Raw genomic sequence first — 21,037 nt, 5'->3', positions numbered from 1 at the left:
CATCAAATACTAAGACAGCAGCTCGTCTGTCCATCACAGGCAATTCCTCTTCTCAAAGGTTGACAAAGGAGGTTAAAGACTTGTAGGCAAAGCTTCTTCTGGATGGGGATACAAGAATGGCAGTGAGAAAGAAGGATGAGGTCCGCCGAATCTCTGGAAGTTGGAGTTGGGGAAGATGCAGTCCCTAGAGGAGGATGCAAGGTAGCTCAATGACCTTGCTCCCTGGTGCTGCAGATCTCCCTGGGGGTGGGGGGTGGTTCTCAAACATTAAGGCACCCCCAGCCCATCCTTGCCACTCAGGGACTAGAGTTGAGATGACCTGATTCCCATGGACTCTACTTAGTACAACACAATTTTTCAGAGGATTCCTGCTTACTAGTAGTCATCAGCTTTGGCTTTCCTGTATGGCAGTTGTGTTGAGGTAGCAGTATGTACTGGCTTTGAAACCAGACAGCACTGAGTTCTAGTCCTAGGTCCACTGTTATTAGTAAGTGTATGTTCTTGGATTGTAATAACCTCTCCAAACCTTAAGTTCCTTACTTATAAAATGGAGAGGCTGCAAGACTGTTATGTGAATTTCAGGCAAGAATCATAAAGCCATGGCACATGGTTAGGTCTTAGATCAGTGTAGACTTTCTTAAGAACAATACAGGGGATCATAATACCTATGTATACAAAGTCCTTGCATGTGTCCTAAGCATAATAGTGAGAAGTGTCTTTCAGAAAAGCCTGGAGCCTGATACCATGGGAGACCTGAGTGGGGCCAAATCCATCAGCATTCTTTTTAGGTTATCTCCCAGTGTGGATTGGCTCACGGTTAACAGGACTGTTTCCCGTGTGTATCAGCTAGAATTTTACAGTGATATAATGGTTTGGATTCATGTCCTTTGTTATTGAATTTTTTTCTACTTTCATAACTGAAAATGTACCGGCTCTTAGGCCATTATTATCCTGAGAACACCTGCAATATTGTGTTTTCTTTGGAACTTAAATGGCCAGATATTATATGGCCAAGGGCGAAAACTCAATTCAAGAAGTCCCTGGTGAGGTCCTCTCTGACTGGGCTGCTATCCTCACAGGCAGCATGCTTGCTCAAACAGTCTGCATTTCTCCGACTTCCCTGCCCAGGATTACATGTCCACAGACCCCCCCCACCATGGCTGGCTCCCACCACTGCCTGAGGATATCGGGCAGGCAAAATGTGACTTTTGTTCTTTTTTCTACCCAGTAACTCAAAGACCAGGGCTGTGCTGTGGATGGATGTTGCTGCAACAGATTCACATGGGCACACATCTCCTATTGCTGCCACACAAGAAGGGAGTGTCTCAAGCCAGCAGCCTCAGAACCTCTCTGCTTTCCCAGCACGGTTACTCCAACCCAGATGCCTTCACAAACTATGCGGAACACTTAATCTGTCACCCAGGTGCAAGGGGATGGGAGTGGAAGGGACTACGGGAACAACAGAAAGCATTCCCCACCTTAAGGCTTTGGCCTTGACACTAACCAAAATAAATGAATCAGCTTGTTGTGAGCCCTACCCTTACCTGAAGCCAGTGCTTGCTCTTTGCGGACCTTAACATGAAGATGACGATGTGCCAGAAAAGCAAGAGATGGGGTTCGATTCTTGGCCCTCCCACCAACAGGCTCAGAGAATGTTAAAAACCACTTGAATTCTCTAGGCCCAGTTTCCCCTTCAGCAAGATAAGGACATGAAGTCTCAGGTGAACATGAAGGTCCTCCACCACTTCTTGAGGCTCAGATTCCAGAGTTGTCCCAACCTACCTCTCCAGTCTCTGATCCTACCTAGAGGCTGACCTAGGTTTGGGGGTACTTGAAGCTTGTACAACTTAGGGAATCTTCTTTAAGAAAACTAATGCAAACTCATAAATATACAAGTAGATCAACAGTATTTACTGAAAATGAGGAAAAAAGAACAAAACATCAACTTTTAAAAGCCAACGAATATCAGAAATATTATAAAACCCAGGAAAAAATAATAAGATCTGTGTTAATTATGTGTTTGGCAACTGTATAAATGCTTGTATACTACATTTTTGGTGGCATAATCTTTGATTGTCTTTTCTCATGACAAAATTCTGTAATAGCCTTTCTACAGAGACAAAGATAATTCCATTTTTTCTGCAACGTGGTTATCAAAATGTATTTACTATGATAATTTAGAACACTACGACTTCATAGCTCATCATTGGCATTGTCATATATATTTTTAGTATTTTTGTCAAACTCAAAAAATCCTCCCTCATGTCTTTTATATGTCAGCTGTATGATTTCAAGCATTCATGTTTCCTTGGACAGAGTCTAATCTGAAATATTCTTTGTATTGTGTAACATTGCCCAGGGGCTTGGGAAGGCCTCTGCTCTAATAACTTCTTACCAGGTTCCCTGCAGCCCCACCCTCATACAATGGAGCTTCTCAGGGGTCCCTGAAACAAGGTAACCTTCACGATTCTGTGGCTTTGCAAATGCTGATCCCTCATTTTGAAGTGTCCCCACCCCTATTACCCTTCTTCAAGCTGCAAGCAGACTCAGCGACCTGTGCTCTGCATCATCCCTGTCTTTGGCTCACACCACTGGGAGAGAATCCTTCCCGCGCTGTTAGAGTTCTCTGTTCATTTGTCTGCCTTCCCTAATAGACTCAGATTCCCTCGAGGGAAGACAATGGGTCTTCCATCTGCCCAGCATAAGGCCTAGCTCAAAAAAGATGCTCATAAGTGTGTCACAAATAGAAATTGCTCTACATCATGAATTACAGGAATGCCACAGTTCTTTACCTTTCTAAAACAAAACTTATTCTTCTCTGAATCCATATTTTCAGTTGGTAATAAAAACAGCCTATTTGGTGCATGTTTCTCCCTGGAGCTCAGGCAACCCATGAAAAGGGGGGACTCGTCCTTGAGAACAAGTCAGCAATGGTCACCCTGGACACTGTTTCCCCTTCTGCTGCTCTAGGAGGTAACAGAACTGTCGTCCTCTCCACTCACCTTTGGCTGGCCCTGAGGAAGCCCCTCTCCCTGCTTTCAAGGTGGCAGCACTTGGTGGCAAACACCTATGCGACCAAAGTGGCCATCTTCCTTCTGAGGTACTATCACCTGAGGAGGGCACTGACAGGAGCCAGGGACAGGTCTGTGCCAACTGCAGAATATTTCAGACTCGTTTCCTTTAAGGGCCTAGAATCCTCCCAAAAGGGTTGAGTAAAGAAATCATCAGATTTGTGCATCCCCATCAGTCTCAGAGGAAAAAGGAAAGAAAGAAGAAAAGAAAAAGAGGAGAAGGGAGGGGAGGAGAGAGGAGGGGAGGAGAAGGGAAAGAAAGTAAAGAAGTTCCTGGGCAAGGAAGCCCAAAAACCCAAGAACACTGAGGCCTGGTCACCCTTTCGCTGTGGGTGAAGGATACAAGGCTTCTTCATCCATTTTCTAATGAGTCTGCTCAAGCAAGAGAAATATAATAATAATAAAATAAGGCACAGGTTAATTTCTACATTAATTTATTAACAGATCAGCCTGCCACAAACGTTTATTGAATGAACCAATCAACAAATGAGTTCTCATGGTTAGTTCATGATCATAAATCTTTTTTAAAAACTACATAAGTATCATTCAGGGGAAAATAAACAGAGTCCATCTTCTCACACTGACATAATCACCAGGTGAGAACAAGGATTAGCAGCCTTTCCCTCTCTGCCCTGGGAACACAGACGAGACTTGTTCGGCTGCAGTGACTGACTTTCCTTCAGAAAAGGGCTTTATGTTGATTCGGCATTTTGCAGAAAGTGCATAAGGCAGGTGAGGTCTTGCATTTGGCTTGCACTGGCAAATTTCACAGCTGTATTGTTACAGAAGAAAAAAACAAACACACTCCCTCACATCATCTGGTCATTGACTTATGTAGCAGAACAAAATGGCCCACCATGCTTTTTTCTAGTTAGCAGGATTTATTTCAATTCCTTTTCCTCCCCCCATCCTCTTTTTTATAACCAGTGGCAAATTACGAGTATTGATAAACCATTAGAAAATAAAATGAGACAATTTTATTGACAGCCAAATGAAGTAATGCCTAGGTTGTGTTGGTTTTCAGCAATTGAGCTTTTTGTATTCATTAAAACTCTGCAGGCAGCATGTGTTAAATTTTTGATATATGCAGTGTGAACTGAAATCTTTATCTATGTGAACAGAGACACTGATTTGCACCCCTGTTGCACCCTAATAGGCTGATTTATTGTGGTTTCCCAAGGTCTATCGATGAAGAAGCTTGGAGTTTTTTAGTGATCTGAATCAACTTCATCTCCAGGTGCAGCAGAACCCGTCAAGCCCAGGCCTCCCACTTCCTCCGCTGTCGGTGTGGCTGGATGGTGGGAGCTCCCGTGGGCTGTGCCGGGCCGGGCCCCTGACAGACTGGCATGTGAGCTGGGGACGGCTGGGACATCTGCGCCATTTCAGCGAATGGGATTACAAAGACATGTCACAGGACTTCCCAACTGTCTTCTAGGGAGAGAAACACCTACAAAAAAATTCTTACAAAATAAATACAAATAAAGGACAAAAATAAAACCCACAAAGCACCAATCTAGAGGGGCAATGGCCACTCTGTAATTATTAGCACATCCTTGACACCCGACTCCTGTGATGGCTTCTAATTTTCTTACTCCCCTATTTGAATTTAAGCCTCCTGTGGTTCTAGTTTATTCAGTGACATTCCTGTAGCATGCAGTCTGAGCTCCTATTATTATCAATGGTTGACTTCCTCACAAGAGGGAAAAGAGAAAAAAATCATTAAATAATTACTTTGTTTAACCAATGTTTATTACCATTAGGGTAATGGACCTTTGAGAATCTGATGAAGGCTACAACCCCTCCCTCTCTCTCCAGAAGGATACTTGGCCACTCACGAACATTACATTTTCAATACAATTTCAGGCTCCCCTAAATCCCTCCGGTTGGTGGCAGACCTCAGGGTAAGATCCCCTCTGGTCCACGCAGTGCCAAGAAACAAGGGTTGTTTCATTACTAGAGTTGAAGGGAGGGAATGGCAGGGATATGTGAAGAGTGGGGGAGCAGAAACTGATCCAATGGGATGAGATGGCCCTTTGCTCACCGTTCCTAGATATCCTGCTCAGTCAGTCAAGCAAGCCTTCCAAGAATTAATGTGATATACTAATCACTGTCCACAGCCCAGAATATATTAAAGAGATAATGAGCAATTTTTTTTAAAGCTACATAAAAGTGTCCTCCTTTCTCTTCCAATTTTGTTCATTGATTTATTCCTTTGGTTGACTGAGTTACAGAGTTCTCTTTACTGTAGCTGCCTCTTTATGGAAGGAGCTCAGAACACTCAGGAGCAGGCCTTCCTATCCTGAAGCTGACTGATCCCAGAATTAAATTATTCCACAATTTTGCTACCTTGGAATAGAATCCCAAGGACCTCTGAGCACTCAGCTGAGTCAGGTGGGATCACAAGAGGAATTGGCTGCTGCCCTTCTTGCGAGAGGAAGAGGGTGCTGCTGGATTTGGGAAATGTTGGCTATTTACGTTGCTCTTGTTATTTTCAAGGCATTTCTCAGCAAGTCCACCACCTGATCAGGTCTATGGATTCCTGGACAAACACTGATGTTAGCATTTCCACATCACGTACTAAGTTAGGTTTATTTTGCCTATAGTTTCAGTCCCCAGAAACCTAAAAGACTGCATCTCACCCTACACAGACATCTTATGACGTTTGTTGTGTTTTACGTTGTATGAAGGAAGTCTGGCGTAGAGCCAAATATTGCCATCAGGATTATGAAGCAGAGTCTATCATTAAATCCTGACACTTTGGCAGAATTCTAACAAGAAATACACTGACCACAAATTTAGGAGAACATGTAATTTAGGAATCAACAAAAAAAGAAACTGGTGACTCTGCCTCAGATGTGGTACAGTTTGAAATAAGACATGCCAAAATATCATACATCAAATGCGTGGAGAATTGAGTTCATGGACATGGTCATTCTTGTGTGTCTATGTCAAAAATATAATAAAGGTGAAGCAGACTAGAAATAAAAAATAAATTAACACATTCTTGAGGAGGCCTTAAATATTACTTTCATAACAAGAGGAGTTTTTTGTAGTCAGGTAAATGAAGTTATACATTTTAGCTTTGCCACTAATTGACTGTGTAACCTCAGGCCAGCTGCCTAATTACTTTGGTCTTTGGTTTCCTTACCTTTACAAGGGTAATAATAGTTACCGTATTTTTAGGACTGTAAGATGCACTGGACTTTGCATCTAAAACCTAGACGCACCTAGGTTTTAGAGGAGGAAAATAGGAAAAAAAATTTTGAAGCAAAAAATGTGGTAAAATATTTAATAACCTGTGACCCCACTCCACCACTGTCGTCCCCCCCCCCCCCCGCAGTGAGCCAGGTAAACTACATTTGGAATATAAGATGCACCCCCATTTTCCTCCTAAATTTGGGTGGGGTGTGCCTTATAGTCCAAAAAATGTGGTATACGTTGAAGGTAGTAGAAAGGAGTGAGCAGGATCATGTCTGTATGGCATTTAGGGCAGTGCCCACGAGCACCAAATGTTCAATAAACAGAAGTTGCCTTCTTAGATCACTAAGGACCAATGAAGAGCTGAATAAAAGGAAAAACCACAGGGACTGACAGGACATTGGTGGGCTGTCCAGTCTTCAAAACCAAATCAAGGAGTAGCAAAAAAACAAAAACAAAAACAGAGATTTGCCCTTCAAGGCCGTCTCCTTTGAGGTACTGTGGGGAGGAGCAAATGTGGCTTCTAATAAGAGATGAGAGTGAGCAGAGTATCTCCCCGCCAGGTAAGTTTCTAAAAAAAAAACAAAATAAACAGACAAAACCAAGACAAATTCGTAGATACAGAGAACAGACTGATGGTGGCCAGATGGGAGGTAGGTTGGGGACTTGGTGGAAAAGGTGAAGGGATTAAGAAGTACAAACTGGTAGTTACAGCACAGTCATGGGGATATAAAGTCCTGGGTGTGAGAGCATAGGGAATATAGTCAATAATACTGTAATAACTCTGTGTAGTGTCAGGTGGGTACTTGAAATATTGAGCGAAACACTAGGTAAAGTATATGATTATCTAACCACTGCACGGTACACCTGAAACTAATATAATATTAACTGTCAATTATGATTGACAAAAAAAAATTTAATTAAAGAGGGAGATAAGGGTGGTGGCAGGGAATGAGGCATTTCAAACTTACAACAGAAAAGGCAGAACAGTTGAAGGAATCATAAAAATTAAAATAAAACCGAAGACCTACTGGTTTCACAACAATAAAATGTAGATAAGTCACTTCAGAAGGAGAGACAAGCACTATTGAAGTCAACAGAGCCATCAGTGTGTGCGCTCAGAAGGACAAACACGGCGGGAAATGCTCTCAGTAAATGAAAATAGATCCAATTCACAACAAAAGAAACACTGTGGGCCCGAAGCCAGAAACTATTCTTGGACTGAATTTTTTATGACACTAAATTTAACCAACTGGAATTCTTTTTAAAAATAGCATTCTAATCAACCTTTTAAATGAAGAGTTTGCAGTTAATGGGAAATGTGCGCTTTATCACAGGGACGGAACTCCTGGTTTGGGTTACTCTTAAAAGAGCAAGACCCACATCATTGCAGATATTTTTCAGGCATGAGCGACGAGGGCATGCCCTTGCTCCTTTTCCCAACAACTTATGCCCCATGGTGAGTCTTCTCCAAAGGGAGGTCACCGGTCTTGTCTATGAGGATAAAACACATCAAGAGAAAAGGCATATTTGTAGAGTAAATGACTGGTATAATTAACATATTGTTAAGGAAGGACTTAGTTATCAAAAGCTAAAAGAGTCAGCAGTAAGATTTAGCAATGAAATAATGTGCCATGGGCAGCTTCTCAAATTCTTGCTTACTTTTAGAAATTATGATGGGCTAATCAAAGAGCACCCTGATCCTATAATAGTCAGAGAGAATAAAGGGACTAGTGTAGGACAAAGGAACCCAAATGATTCATTTCTGAGACAACATCTAATTCTGTTGCTAAAAGCATCAGCAGGTTAATTAAGAAATCTGTTAGTGATGAGGCTGGCACATTTTCATTTCCAGAAAATACTGCTCGTTAACACATGAGCATAACTAATAGTTGTTGAATAGTGACATGCTTTTGAAGAAAGGAGGATTAAGAGATGTCTTCTTAGCCCCTGGAGGACAAGTCTCCCCTTGCTCACCCTACCCACCCTATTGTTATACTGACAAGAAAGTAGCCCTCCACCACTGTGTCTATTGTCTGCTGAGGAAGAGACCAGATAGAGAACTCAGATTCCCACACTTTATAGATTTTAACCTATTCTATCTCTTTTCCTTTAGTAGTAAAAAAATAAGATATTCATAAACTGTATGCTATATCATTGCAGAAGCTTTTGATGGTAAGAAACAGAAAGCCCCAACTTAACAAAGAATTTATTACTGATTTCATCAAATGGAAAACACTGACTGTGACACACACCTTTGTTTTATAAGCCACTGAGAAAGAAAAAAACCTACCAATTAATATTAACACGATGCTCTCTAATGATTGAAACTTTATTTTCTACCTGTTGAAAGAGAATTGTAAAACTCATTGAGACAGTTATTTTAACCTATATCACAAATATACTATATGCTCTACAGCAGAAATATATGTATATATACAACCATAAATTAAATATGTTGGTTCACATTCTTAAAGCATTTTCACAGTGAGTTTAAATGTTCTGATATTGTTTTAAGCTCAGAGCCATCAATCCTCTACCTTTTCTACCCAATATTATCCTTTGTGATATGGTGAGCAGCATTTTTTGAAAAGATGGCTTCACTATAGCCCCTTGAATTTTCTTCTGAGCATTGACACTTTTATGGAAGTTTTGATGACGGTGCTTTCTCTGTCTTTCTAGAAGGTGTCCACGCAAGGTGTTCCAACAGAAAACAAGATCCCTGACTCCAACATCCTTCAGTGGTTTGTTGACTGAACTGTTGAAGGGCTGCCATTGTCAGTCCTGTCACTGGGACTAACAATCAAACTGACACATGAATAGGCAATGATGACAATGTCAGGACTGCCCCCTCCAGCAGTGATTGTAAGATATTATCATGACGAAGCGAAATACACTCTCATTTCAAAGATGTTGAACAATGAAAAGATAGTGCAATTTAAAATCAACAAAAAACATTATCTTACTCAACAAGAATTCTGAAGATGTGATAGCTCTAGAGCAGATTAATTTGGTGGCTCAGTGATGTCCTCAGGGAGCCAGACTCTTCACCTTCACACTCAAACTTCTTCAGTATAGCATTCAATATCTTGTGCTCAGTTCACTGCCTTGATGGGCCTAGACAGTGTCACAGTTCCAGGTGTCATGGGCAAACGTGTTGTCCAAAGGAGGAAGAAGGTACGTTGCTACTAAGTGCCTTTTTCACACTTCCTGGCTCCAACCCTTCTTCACTTGCACTTGCACTTGCTTCTAATTTATCTGGACCAAGAGTTGTGAACTTTGGCTCTCATTTTCTTTAACCATTCCTTCAATCTAATTTTTGCTATAGTATCTCAGGTTAGGCATCTGCCAATTCCCTCCAGATCTTAGTCTGACTTCACTCACAGTGCACAACCTCTGCCACATCTGACGAACATTTGACAAACTTCACAAGCCAAAAAGAGCCACTACGGGCTGATGGCCTAAACAGCCGGCGTTCTCCGAAGTGCGATTGGCAGATAGAGAAATGCCCTTTCTCCAACCTCATTTCCTTCCTTCCTTCCTCCTTCCTGCCCACCCTAACTCCACACTTTCCTTGTCTTCTTCACCTCCTTCTTCAAAAGAATGTTCACATTTTAAATCCTTAACAGTGTACAGGAAATGTAGGCTTATTCTAAAAAATAAATGAGAGAAGAATGAAAACCCAAATTGCTAGTGTTTCCACTACTACAAACACATCACAGTCAACATTTTGGTATACTCCCTCCCAGGTTTTATTTTTATTTTTCCTATTTCCAGTTTTGTTTATTGGTTGATTTTTTTTTTAAGTTTTGGTGGGTTTGCTTATTTTTGCTTATTTTTGGTGGGTTTGCTTGTAGATTAAAATCATCAAGTACTTTTCTTATCTACCTGTGGAAATTATCTGTAAAAATTATATCATTAATAATTATATATAGTATTCATTTAAAGCAAAAATAGATATCCTTTTCTCCTAGACTATAATAAAATGTACAAATATTTTTAGTCATTTTTTTTTTACTTTCCCATTTTTTTAATAGAGTCCAGGGTGTCAAACTCATTTTCACCAGGGGCCACATCAGCCTTGAGGTTGCCTTCCATTGGCCAAATGTAACATTAGGACTGTATAAATGTAACTACCTTAACAGTTAAGCGAGAAATCAGCACTGCCACTGGGCAGAAACAAGGTGCCGGGCCGGATAAAACAAGGTGGAGAAATGGATTTGGCCCACAGGCCTTGTGTTTGCCACCTGTGGAGTCGGCACTGAATAGAAGTATACTGAGTGGATATTTCAAACTATAAAAAAAAAAAACAGATAAAATTAAGTAAACCCCTTCCTCACTAATTAGAAATACTTTGTAGTATTGCTTAACCTAAACTAGATCTCTTATCTGCTCAGGTTTGAGTAGAAGTCTCTATTTCAACCTAACGGTCTTTTGCTTTTCTGTAAATTTGAAAGCTGTCTGGGGGCACTGACACAGTTCTGGGGTGTCAGCCCCTTCACACATGTGGCAGCAGAACCTGGCACACAGTAGGTGCTTAAAACATGTTTGTCTTGCAGCTGTCTGTTGTTCTAGACCATTCCTTCCCTGAGTGAGGATACCTTGATTTTGAAGTGTCTTCAGGAATTGTACCCTTCTTCCTTAATTACTTACACTCTCCTGACTCCCGGTGCGAAAAAGAAAGGTGACTTCCATATCCACGTGTCCACTGACTGAAAAGATATTTAAAAGTTGCAGCACTTTCCAACAATAGAATAGAAACTCCCAAAGAAGAAGGAAAGTTGATCTTCCCAAACAAACAAACAAACAAACAAAAGACATCCTCACGAAACACACACGCACTCTCCTTATAGGAGGTGAGGCCCTTTCCTGTGTTCATGTTCCTCTCTAGTGTTGAAGTAGCCAGTGAACATAAATTGTTCCAAACAATACTTGGCATTGTAAAACCAAGTTTTCTAGAACACTCTTGAAGAATTTTATTCAAATGAAAACTTATTTTTCAAAAGAAATTAAAATCATTGTTAGCGCTGCATTTTTCTTTGTATTTTCTTGAGCATTCTTCCTTTTAGTACAATACACCTTTTTAGATATCCCCAAAGATCTCTAAGTTTACACGTAACTAAATTTCCTCACATAGATAAAGGCAATCAGTGATGAAGAGATTAGCAGACAGGGACCCCTGTTCCCATCCTCAGGGACTGTTTGTTTGCTAATTTGTTTAGCTACTACGTACTCCCACCATTAAAATACATGGGCAGACAAAAACGACTTTGCTACATCTGATAAAGCGGTAGCATGCATTTCTTTAATCTGCTATTCCCAAAGCTAACATTTGAGGGAAGTAGGTTTTTTAATCCAATCTTCAGTGTGCCCAGCAGCCAGCCCGCTAGTGCTTACAATCCTTTCTGAGTCATAAAGGCCAATCGTGGTTTGCAGCTACTGCCACAATTTCAGAGAACCATAGAATTTTAGAGCTGGAAGGGAATTCGGATTATTTGTGACTTGACCTCCTTGACACTTTAAAGCCATTATTTGAAAAACATTATGCTCTGTAACTTTTCTGTTGCTAAACCATTATACTCTTTGACAGAAATGGGCAGCTTGTTAAAGATTGTTTGGTGGAGTCCCTTTACACTCATAAAATTGGGTGAATTTTTGAGCCTTTTGATAAACACTGATCAAGAAAGTATTTTCTGCAAGTGAGGACATGTGAAGGGGAGGAAGGAAAGGAAACCAACCTTTGTAGAGGTCCTAACAGGGGCCAGGTGACCAAATTATACCATCTCTTTTGAAATTCATCTTCAAAGATTGCTATTGTCTGCATTTTACAGACGAAGAAACTGAGACCCAAAGAGGTTAAAAGTAACTTGTTCAATGTCTCAGAGTTCATGAGTGACAAACCTGGGATTCAAAACATTTAAACTCATGTGTATCAGGCTGCATAGATAACGAATGTTCTATTTATTAGCCCCAACTGCTCTCCCTGAGTTTTATCCAAATGTCTGAATGTAAAGCACTTTGTGAGCCTCCACATGGCTTCATGAGCATGTAGACACTTCCCCACAGGTGAATCTTCAAAGCAGCATGTGTGAAACTCTCAAGGAAAGGGACTCATATTACCTTCGGTTTGCCTGCACGATGATGATAACTCGATGTGCCTTGTGCAACGGTTCCTTTATCTCAGATAGCAACTCTTACCCTTCAGTAGCTGTCTACTGCTGCTTTCTGCCGAAGACTCTACCTGCAGACTATAAAAGTTCAAGGAACAAGACCAAGGGCAGATGCTGAGTTTTCACAAAGACATCTGATAACAAGGCCTTTGACACAGACAGGCAGTTTGATGGCTTAGAGGGCTTTCAGACCACCCAAACACAGGAACAGGTTTTTCCTTGAAGTTCAAGATGGCTCTGAAATCAGCACTGCCGACACAGTCCAGCCATTTGTCAGCTCCAATTTACTCAGAGGACAAAAAGAAACAGTGACCTTCTCCCCTCTCCCTCCCTCCAACATGCTGGGGGTGGTGAGGAGAAAGCAAAGTTGATGGAATTTCCCCTTTCTGGACCCAGAACCCAGAAATAAATAAATATCTCTGCATTTTCTTTTAGCACTCTAAAATTCTCACGATTGCTTGCAGTTTTGTTTAGATTGGATTCGACCTCATTTGGTTTTTCCCCACTTCTCTCTCACATTGTCACGGCCAAGACCACAAGGTTGGGTGCAGAAAGCTGCTTGGGAAATGTGAAGAGGCATCAGCCCAGGTGTTGAAAATAACATAGCTGGTCTCCAAGGTGATTCCGAAAATCAAAAGTTAGTAGTAAGGTTGATGTCACCGAGTATGAATTCTGTTCCAATATTCTTTGTCAGATAGGCACTTAGTCTCAATATTTCTTTAAACTTATTGATCTAGTAAGACAAAGTCATACCTCATGGCTCTTAAGAGCATGGTTCTTCACAGTACAGGCCCTGCGATACTCATGACAGATTATGTTCTGTGTTCAGTGAAAAATTATTGTAGCTACTAAGAAAGATGTATTTTGTTTAATTATCTTTTTATTCATAGACATCTTCCTTCTCTACCTTATTTTACCACTTGGCTCTTCCTAGGCTGAATGCCTGACTATGTGACCATCACAAATCCTCATCTGTTTCTTTCTTGCTGTCTCTAGCACCTTCCTTCGCCCACATGCCTGCTTTAGTTCTGCTCATCTTCTACAAAGAGGCACGTCTGCCATTCTCCTTCAGTACAGAGCACGGTAAATACAGCACAGTGCTTGCCTCTGGGGTTCGGTGCTCACTGGCTCTGCAAGGGTTACTCCCTTTTACTTAGGCAGATAACTTACTTTCCTTAGGATTACTTACTTTCCTTTACTTTCACCTTTTTAATTGCTCTCTCAATACATCCAGCCAAAGTCAGATCACGTTTCTAAAGACTCTGAGATGTGTAGCTGGTAAGCAGCAATTTATTTTTCTCACCCTTGGGAAGTGTGTCTTGTTGATGGCTTTCACTCAGTGACCCAAATAATAAGTTCCTCTGGTGCTGCGGATGCCACAGGCTGAGAAGGTTTTCCTCAGGTAAACCGGAGAGCGCACACAGAAGCAGGACGGGTTTTGCCAGGCAGCCAGCTTGTGTCTCCATCCAACTACAAATGATAAAGTAGGGACATTTTAGTAAAACTAGATAGGCTACCAGACAAGAAAAACCATTAATTAGGGGATGGGAGATGAGGGGGGTTTTTTTGTTGGTTTTTTTTTTAAACATGCTTGTTAAACCACTGTGACTCTAGAATATGGAAATTTTAACATGTGTGGCTTTATTAGGACATATTTAGATTTTTCAAACACTGGGCTATTTTTTGTTAAAGTTCTTAACTCAGCAAAATAGGGATGCACTTGACCAACCACTTTTTCTGCCTCCAATTTAAACCCATTTTTATTCCAAGAGAAATTTAATCTGTACATTGATGAGTCACTTGTGCTTAACTTGTCAAAATGTTAAAAGCTGTTTGAAATAAAGGAAGGCTTTGGAGTCCTACGCTTACATAATTTTCACTCCTCAAATCAGAAAGCTGTGCTTTTGCAGAGAATCAACAGTCTGATACTCTGTGGGCAGGTGCATCAAACACGAGAAATCATGGGGCTCAGAGGCATCATAGCTGTAGTGCTGTTACCTTGAATTTTAACATACAGGCATACATATGTACATAACACAGGCTTAAGCAAATTTTCTCCAAGCATATCGTACAATTTAAATGATGACTTATTTTAAATGGAATTCCTAATTATTCCTCTTCTTGCAGGGCCACTATGCAATGTTGTTCAAACTGTATACTGCACAATTCTGGGAAGTACCGTTCTCAAAAACAGTACAGCCTTCACAGTGAGTCTGCTTCCTGGCATTCTTAAATCTTGGTTTTCTTTTTGCAACTCAGAATTCAGAAAAGAGCATCATCTAGGGATATCACCAAGCTGCAGTATCTTTATTGACTATGCCAAAACTTCTATCTTAACTTGCCAAATTTGCAAGGACTTGCAAGGGCCTTGTGCACATTAATTTAAGATAGATAGTGACTGGTAAATTTATGATCAGGCTTTGGGTTTAAGTCCATGTTCAGTTAATTATATCTAGATGTATGTCTTTGGGAAGTTCCTTTACTTCTTGGAACCTGTGTCTTTGGATTAAAAATTGGGATAACTCTATTTATGTCTGAGAATGTCAGTTGTATGGGCCTAACCAATACACCGTGGCAGGGTCACCCCGAGTGTTCGGTGTGAATGGCTCACAGAGTACGTTAACAGAGGCAGAGCAGATCCAGAATGTTTGAAACTGTCTGGCAGAAGAGGAGAGCAGTTCAGAAAGTCTTTGGAAATGGCCAGTTGGTACAACAAACCTGGACTGATCAGAGGTGGCATAGAGACTGGGGCAAATCAGAAGGAAGAGATCAAGAACGGTGCCAGGTAGCAGAGGGAGAAAAGGGAGCTGTGAATGATGACAGTGTGAAGTGCTCTCCTTTCACAGGAGAACTAGCTCACCCTGTTCCGCTCTCAGAAGGGCTGAACTGGGGCAGACAATTATAAGAGCTGAAGGATATGCCACGTTTAATGTTCCCAGCACAGCACCCGAACCTCACATGAGATCAATACATGTTAGTCCCCTTTACTCCCTTTTAGGGCATGGATCCATCTTACCACATCAAAGCATTATGGAGGACCTAACTTATCAACTCCTACTTGACAAACATAGTGGGCATTGGTTGGGTTTTCTAATCTTCCCTCCAGTGTTTCCTTTTGGAATCTGCCTTTCCTCACTCCATTTCACTCCGGAGGGGCTCACAACCATAAGGTCCTGTATCGCCAACCACAGGGGAAGACACATAATCCAAACTGAACAAACAGTGCACACATCTGAAACACGGCCAATCAGAGTACTCTTTAAAGAATTAATTGGATGATGAGAGAAAAAAGACCTCTCTGCTTCTGAGATTGCAAGCTGAATGGCTCACCTGAACTAGAAACAGTTGGGGACTAAAACTAAGGAAATCAGAGTCAACATATTTAAAAAGAGATGGATAGCACCTGGATCCTACATGCTTGAAGCCCTAGACTTTTCAGTTACATAAAACAATTAGTGCTCTTCTTTAACTGAATTAAATTTGATGGGCTTTCTATTCCTTACAACTGATAGACCTGACAACATTATGGGGATTATCCTTGGCAATTAAATTGTACTATAGAATATATAAAAAATATCATTTTCCTATTTTTTACTGCTGATATTAATCTATTTTTAAATTAAAATAACTAAAATTAAATTGAGCATTTCTGTGCTTGAACCATTGGACCAATTATTAGGATTTTTTTTTCAGATGTTCCAGGCACTATCATCTTTCTGTCCAGGTGGAAAGATGAGGGCATTGGCAGAAAGCTGGGTGCTGTCCCAGTCAGTGAGAATATCACAGGCTGATGTGGCCACAGGCAGTGTCTGCTTCCAGAGTCTCCTGCATCAATCAGGAGAACAGGGTTGATGGTCAAGCTTGTGTCAGGGCAGTGGGGCCTCCCAAAAGTCGATGAGCAAAGTTGAGCTTCAAATAACTTGTCTTAACAAAGAAGGAGGTAGAAGCCTACATCTAGAGTCTGGTCATGAAAACAGGAAATTGGAAAATCAAAAGTTAGAGATTAGGGGACCAGTAGATTCTGCAGGGAGAGCAGGAGGGGAAGCCGGCATTAAAGCCGTATCATCACTGGATCTGTATGCTCTCCAGGTTACCATAGGGATTAAGGACAGTGGCATGAAAAGGCCAGGGTGAGAGCAGATACTTACAGGCTATGTCAGGAAATAAACATCCATCCATTTACTCATTTGTTTATGAACTCATTATTTTTATTATAATCAGTCCTATCGGAGCATTTGCAATGTGTATGGTGTGGTACTAACAAAAGAATAAAGAAAAACACAAGCAGTGGTCTTTGCCTTCTAGGAGCCACAGCCTAATTAGTGCTGTTTCTATGTGTGCACAGGCAGCTAGCATATCAAGCAGTGTGTGATGGTTAAATGTCACCCAAAGGTTTCCACAGCAAAGGTTGTGAAATTTCTAGGGAGGCAGCCATTATTCTTGAGAGGTTAGGCGAGCTTTCTTAGATGTGGGGGGATAAAGCTGGGTGGGTGGTCACTACGATGAAGGGAACCACGTGGGTGTGAAAAGCAGATTGGGCTCTAGCACTGCACTCATTAGTTATGAGGTTTGGGGCGAGGTCTTAGCCTCTCTGCATCTCATTTTAACTCCTTTGTAAATGAAAAATAATATTTCAGATGCCCAGAGTTGGGGTCAAATGAAATAAAATAAGTAGTTCTGGGCTCCAACAGCCTCAAAGCGGTCCTCACATGGCAGAGTGGCTCTGGAGGAGCAAAATGACTGGGAGTAACAAGAAGAGATCTGTGAAAGGGAGTTAGGAACAATCTAATTGGTGAGTGGATCCGTAATCTTTCCCATTTTGCTTTGAAGTCTGTTTGGACTCTGCAGTGCTGAAAACCGGATCCCGAACCCCTCCCCCTCCTCCAACAGCTCCATGCTCGCAACATACCAGTGATCACCCCTCAGTAATTTAGCCGTCCCTCCAAGGAAAATGGAGAAGAAACTCTGAATTAATTGAGAGTAAGTTTCTGGCACCAGGCAGGGGCTCAAAATAGGAATTAAGTTATTTTAGAGCAGGTGAAAGGTTACATTGCTCGGACAATGGAGTTTAGGAGTTACAATTCACACCAATGGATATTTAAAGCACTCATAGGCAATCAACATATATTTGTTCTCTTTCTCTTTTTCCCTTCCTCAACATTTCAAGGAATGGATATAATTCTGAATGGAATCAATGGAAGCAGAGCCATCAGGTATGGGTAGCCTCTTACAGATCTGCGTTTATGGCTGTAAAAATAATTCGAAGCACATGTTTCTCCTGATGGCAGGAAAGTAATTTTACTGCCACATAGAAAGAACATCACATTTTTAAAAAATCATTTCTATATACTTCCATCTATGGCCTCTCATACCAGAGAAGTTAAAAAAATGTGATTTATCTGTGACCAGTTTTTGAAAGGCATGACAATGGAACCAAGTATCCACTTATCTACAAGTAGAGTGTGTGTCCTCTAGGGAAGAGAAAATGTCTTTCTCTAGTGACATTTAAGAAACTGGAGGGGACAGGTATCATTCAGTGTGGCTTGGCTGCAGAGTCACCCCAAGGCAGTGTCACAGTTGCTGAGAGCAGGGACTGGGACAGCTCTTGGGGTTGGAAGCAATGGGTCAGGGCTGACAGCAGCAGCGGTGGCTTCATCCTCCCCACCCCGGTCTCCCCGTCCCAGGCACTCCCGGCCCCGACCTTTGCTCAGTCACATCAGACAGTGAAGTCAGCTCCTCTCTCTCCCTTTGACTTCCTCAATCTGTCCCTAAGGTTGACGGGAACACAAATCTCAAATGGCTCCCCAGATAGAAAGACTTTCCATGCAGAACAACGGTGAGAACATCGGAAGCCTTATTCCTGACTTGCCTGAATTTAATTTCTTTAGCACTAGATGCCAAAGTTTTGTATTAGACGATAGGCAACGTGGAGTCTGCGTTCATATTTTGAGCTTGATTTAATGTAGGCAGATAAGAGATGTTATTATAATTTGAAAATGTCTTCACTCCTTATTTATCTAGCATCATCACGAATGAAATGTATATGAGTTCATGTTACGGATAATTGGTCTTTACCCTTTAAGCATGAACACTTCCTTTTAATCTGAAATGTATTCCATTATTCCTTCACTTGATAAATACACCCTGTTAAGAACTCTTACCACACTTTTTGGTCAGCCAGGGCCACTGAGTACTGCTGAACTGATTTTGTGCAGGTGAGGAGGGCTGGGCCATAGGTTCCCCCTCTACACTGTCTTCAGGCCCTTACTCGGGTCTAATCTGTGAGACATCCGTCACATCCCAGGTTATAGGATTGCACAGACAGAATCTCCACTGGGCCGAGTCAATATCAGCTTCCTTTCTGATAGTAACAAACTAGGAACCATTCTAGGGGAAGAGTGGGAGAGCGAAGTCTGGGACCCAACCAGCCTTGCCAGGTAAGGAATGGAGGGAGCTCTTTGAAGGAGGTGAGAGTAAAATGTCTTGTCAAATTTGGAAGTCCATTGCATGCTGTCTGCTGGCTTCAGTTTTTACTGGCCCTTCTACAACCAAGGTCCCTTTGCCCCTAAAGTCTTCTTAAAGGGTCGCATGATTTCTTGACATTGACACTGACATGATTTTTATCCCATCACAGGTGGTGGATTTGTGACGTTGGGTCCACTAGAACCTCCCTCACTTCTCACCGCTTCCAACCTGATATCAACTGCGATGGAGAAAGAATGAAAGGTGCCAGAAAAGCTCTCTCACTCCCCACACGCACCACCAGCACCGATGCACAGCATCCCAGAGCTTTCGACATTGTCCTGATTTCACCTGCACTTCTAATTCAGTGTGTCAGAAGCTGGCTGGGCAACTCTGTCCCCTCATATACCAAGGGACCTGGCCTTGGAGAGAATTATTTTCTCCCACTGCACCAAAGAATATTTCATTTTTTTATCAAGTCACAGCTACATGCCAGGCAATGCTTCTAAAGGTTCAAAACAAAACAAACCTCCACTCCACAGCCGGGGTGGTTTTTTCACATGCAAATCTGATCCTGTCACTCCCCTTCAGCAGCTTCTCACTGTCCTCAGAGTCAAGTTCAAAATGTTTAACAGGTCATTTGGGCCCTAGGGAACCCTCCCCCTCTTCTCTTTAGCCTCCTCTCCCATCAGTCTCCCTCAATCTCTGTACTCACCAGCCAGGGGGTACTATGTCCAGGCCCTCTCACTAGCCCTGCCCTCCCCTGGCCCAGGGCCTGGACAACCACTGTTCCCTCCACCAGTTAGTCTACCTGCTTCCTTGACAAATAAACAAATAGAAACAAACACTCAACTTTCTGATCTCAGCTCAAATGTCAATGTCCCAGAAAACTTTCCTGACCACCCCCCAAAAGACTAAATCCCCTTGCAGTAGCTACCCAAGACCTGCCCCAAACCCAAGGCTCATTCCTCTTGGAATTATGCTCTCCAAGTTCCTCTCTCCGCACTCTGTTCCATGGGAACAGTGACAGAAGCAGATGCAGATTTTGTGGTGCCTGAGCTTCTACAGTGGGGAGGAGACAGGCTCTTTAGGAAAAACAATACAAAAATACCTTGCTTTGCATATTTTAGGAAGAACATACGATTGATCCTGTGAATCCTTTTCTAAGGCCTCTCCAGGGCCGCAATCGAGGCTGTGCTCTTGAGGGAACCTGAGGCTTCTGCTACTTTATTTAGCTTCATGGTAACTCTTTCTGGGCAGTGACTATATTTGTCTTGTTTACAGCTTTGCTCCAGGCACCTGACACAATTTTATTCAGGTTATTATTGTCTATTAATCTTGTAATCACTGGATGAGGAAAAGGAAGAACTGGAACATCTATTTTTTTCAAAAAAAATCAAACCAGTACATATTTGTACACAATCCGACCAGGAGTGCAAGAAGCAGATTGGCTCTCAGAGGGTTGAGCAGATCTTGTACGAGAAGATACCTGATCCCTTTGCTTCCAGGAGAGATGGTTCCCAGACGGGACTCTCAGCGTGGGTGGGGGGGTCAGGCTGATCAGAATCTTTAGCTCTGACTCCATGGAAGGAGTCTGACTCTCTAATCATGAGGTTCTTAATCAGGGAGACTTGATGAACCCACATTTTTGTTCTATGGTCATATCTTTTGGAGAGGAATCTGGCTTTCATCAAATTCTCAAAGTGAGCCCTGGCTGGCGTAGCTCAGTGGATTAAGTGTGGGCTGTGAACCAAAGCATCGCAGGTTCGATTCCCAGTCAGGGCACATGCCTGGGTTGTAGGCCACAGCCCCCAGCAACTGCACATTGATGTTTCTCTCTCTCTCTCTTTCTTTCTCCCTTCCCTCTCTAAAAATAAATACATAAAATCTTTAAAATAAATCTCAAAGTGATGTGAGTCTTCCCAAAACATGAACAATTACTGCAGAGGAGTCCAAGAGGGCCGCACGGAATCAGGGCAGATGTCCCAACAGACCAGTCAGATCAAGGTTCCTCCCCCAGCCCTGTCTCTCAGTAGATCTTCACAATTTACTCAGCCTCTTTCAGTTTACTCAGCTGCATAATGGGACTACTCAGGCTTACTCACAAGGGGACTGTCCAAGTTCAGATATATACGT

At 42.0% G+C, this 21,037-nt stretch overlaps 2 long non-coding RNA genes across 2 annotated transcripts; both read right to left on the bottom strand.

Annotated features, from left to right (window-relative positions):
* Positions 1–3,563: 3,563 nt before the first annotated feature.
* Positions 3,564–20,117, bottom strand: LOC123827171. The gene is made up of 3 exons (XR_006787195.1): positions 20,013–20,117; positions 13,743–13,909; positions 3,564–3,843 (listed from the first exon to the last, which is right to left on the bottom strand). It is a non-coding gene; the product is annotated as an uncharacterized LOC123827171 (long non-coding RNA).
* On the bottom strand, positions 8,675–13,091 carry LOC123827172. Its single transcript, XR_006787196.1, has 3 exons — positions 12,390–13,091; positions 10,923–10,981; positions 8,675–9,921 (listed from the first exon to the last, which is right to left on the bottom strand). It is a non-coding gene; the product is annotated as an uncharacterized LOC123827172 (long non-coding RNA).
* Positions 20,118–21,037: the final 920 nt, after the last annotated feature.

The sequence above is a fragment of the Phyllostomus hastatus genome, unplaced genomic scaffold, assembly GCF_019186645.2.
Source record: "Phyllostomus hastatus isolate PE091 unplaced genomic scaffold, TTU_PhHast_1.1 phas_contig_86, whole genome shotgun sequence".
In the NCBI taxonomy this organism is placed as follows: Eukaryota; Metazoa; Chordata; class Mammalia; order Chiroptera; family Phyllostomidae; genus Phyllostomus; species Phyllostomus hastatus.
Note: the sequence above shows the minus strand (reverse complement) of the source record. Positions and strands in the feature narration are given on the sequence as shown.